This window comes from Gymnodraco acuticeps, unplaced genomic scaffold (assembly GCF_902827175.1).
Source record: "Gymnodraco acuticeps unplaced genomic scaffold, fGymAcu1.1, whole genome shotgun sequence".
NCBI lineage: Eukaryota > Metazoa > Chordata > Actinopteri > Perciformes > Bathydraconidae > Gymnodraco > Gymnodraco acuticeps.
Window position 1 is genome coordinate 1,750,793 of NW_022992206.1, and position 3,156 is coordinate 1,753,948.

The following is a 3,156-nucleotide window of genomic DNA, read 5'->3' on the forward strand; positions in this document are numbered from 1 at the left end:
TTGCCTCAAACATGTTCACAGTTGCATTTAAGCTGGTGAATCTTTGGGACAGTTGCTGGATGATTATATCGAGACATGCATTGAAAACGGTCACCCGAAAGTTGCTCTCTGCGTCAGTGAGGCGGCTGTCTTCAGAAAGTTCATCAAAGTGTCTCTTAACTTTCCTGGCCCTGGTTGTTTCAAACTGTGTTTGACTTCCCCATTTAGTAGCCAGGGCAAGAGTGGCAGACTTCGCCTCATCAAATTGTCCCCTATACTCCACCAAAACACTGATGGCATTTTGCAGTAGAGTAGATGCTTTGAGAATATCCGCGTCTTTTGCTTGCAGTAACTGTGAAGCACAATTTATGCTTTCCAAAATCTTGGTCTGCATGTTGACCAAAAATAGAAAGCGAAATTTGCTTATGGCATTCTTGAGTGCACTTGCTTCATTGCACTCATCCTTGTTGTCACTGGTAAGGGATATTTTGACGAGGGCTTTTATAATGTCTCCATATCTGTGCCTTAACGCAACAAGCGCATCATGGCGAGATGACCAGCGAGTGGGACATAAGCGTTTTAATGTGATAGTTCTGCTCTCTGGCGTCATTAACTCACTGAGCAATGCCCATCATTTGATACTGTCACTAAAAAAGTTGTAGAGCGTCTCTACAGGTCATAGAACTGCTTCACTCCAGGGACATTTTTAACAGAGTCGTTGAGTGCTAGGTTGAGATTATGAGCAGCGCAATGAACATAGTGGGCAAGGGGCTCCTTCTCGGCTATTCTTGCTTGCACGCCTGAATACACACCACTCATATTAGCCGCCCCATCATAGCCCTGTCCGCGACATTGAGACAGATCTAATCCGTTTTTCTCTATAGAATCAAGGATTTTGTTTTCAAGCTCTGAAGCTGATGAACCTTCAGTCACTTCAAAACCCAAAAAGACTTCATTGATCTGTATATCTGTTGCAATATCCATGTTGTTCTTAACAACAGTTATGTAACGGTAAACCTGACTCAACTGGTCTATCTTTGACACATCTTGCGTTGTGTCCATGATGACGGAATAAAATGGGGCTTTGTTTATTTCATCAATGATGTCAGCTTTCACACGTTGAGATAATATGTAAATAATCTCATCTTGAATCTGGTGACTGAGGTATTTCACTGACCCTTCTGGTCGGTTGATTAGCTCTTTCAAAACAGGGTCGTAGCGAGCCAATAATTCTATTATTGACAAAAAGTTGCCAGCTTTTCCCTGACCTAGAACATCTCGATGGCCCCTGAATGCCAAGTTGCTTGAAGCTAGAGTGAGAGTTACATTAACAATGCGCTCCACGACCTGTCTCCAAAATTGGGCGGCATTACGCACATTCCTCTCCATGTCAGCGTCTATTGTGCCGTTGGTTATCCACTGCTCATATACTACGCATGCACCAAGGTGTATTTGAGTGGATTCATGCCTCTCAATTTTAGTAGAAAGATGTTTCCAGTCTTTTATTCCGTTTACCCATGCATTGTTGCAAAAAGCCAGCAAGGCTCACAGTAGCAGCAGTCCAATTTTGGGGAATAGCACATCCAGCTGCGTGGAAATTTCATCCCAACTTTAGTGGTGGAGGTGTAATAGCTTTCTGAAAAGCAACGGTTATCCTTGTCTTTGGGAAATGGACCTTTGGGTTTGCATGGGCCCATTTTAAGGATATATCTTTTGTTATCAATGTTTTCAAAATAGTTTGCCCGATCAGTCGGAAAACGCTCCAGAGGATAATTTCAGGACACATCATGATCCGTGGTCTGAGTTTCACCCGTAGGCGTAGCGTGAGGAGGAGACCTGTTGCTGCTTTCATTCCCAGTGTCCGGTACTTCTTCACCTTGCGGCGCAGCAGGTAAGGAGCCGGAGGGGGAGGGGTGCGGCTGGTCAAGCGTCAGGCCTGGCTCTCCTCTAGACGAGCAGCTAGCAGCTGCTGAGTCGTCCCTATTATCATCATCACTACAGCCGAGAGACAGAAAAGGAAATAAGCTACACGAAGTAACAACAACCATATGATATCAACATTTACCACAAACTCACATTTTCTTGTTGACAGTGTGTCCCCGTGATTGTAGCCTACCTGTAAATCTGGCTAACCCCCACTAACGTTGTTGGCGGGCTGGGGCTCGGGGATGAAACACGGCTGGCAGTGGCAACAACTTCAGGTTCATCTCCCGCAGGAGGAGGAGTAGGGCGAAAAAAATAGCCATCTAGCTTGGACAATTTGGCTTTTCCTTGGTCCTCCTTTTTATCTTTTTCTTTGCGTATTGTAGCTCCACTTTTGTGTTTATAACGGCTCATGCTTAGGCAGTGCTCTGTTGAATGACAAGTGATTGATGATGACGTTGATGTTCATTTACGTATGATGTTGATGGACGGCTGTTGATGACGATTTTACCCAAAATACATTTGGAGACAATAGAAGAATAGAATAGAATTTTTCATGTTTTAATGTTAAATGTGAGTGTGAAAATAGCAGCACAAGTTCAACTCATATTATAGGCTACAATGCTTTATACCTAATATGACCACGAACGTCAGTGCACTCAGTGGTGCGAGGCAGCAGGGCCCGCCGGCGAATATCTCGGGGGCGGAGCCTGCTGCCTCGGCGACGAGCCCCCATTGGGTCCCGACCGTCCCGGGCCCGGGGAGCCCTGCCCCTACAGCCCCCCCTGAAGCCCCGCCCCTGGTGGCACTCCATGGCTAACTTTGGTTTGCGTGGAAGATTCATCGTTGACACGTACAAACTGAGAGCGTTCAGATAGATAGGACCTAAACCAGCCTAAAGCAGTTCCGTTTATGCCAGTGCTTCTCAAAGTGTGGTCCGCGGACCATTGGTGGTCCGTGAGCGCCCCCTAGTGGTCCGTGAGTATATTGTTAAAATTTCACATTTGAAATAAATACATTTATTTTCGCAATAGCTTTGCAATGGAACAAGCTTAAAGGGGACCTATCATACAAAATGCACCTTTGTACGTCTTTTATACATGAATATGTGTCCCCGGTGTTCCAGGGAACTCACCAAGTGTCACAAAACACAACCCTCTCTATTTTCCTCCTTAGCCAAATCTCTAAAAAAGGGGCTGCAACGGATCTGAAAAAAACGGATCCAGATTTCAAATATTTTCTACGTCATAAAGA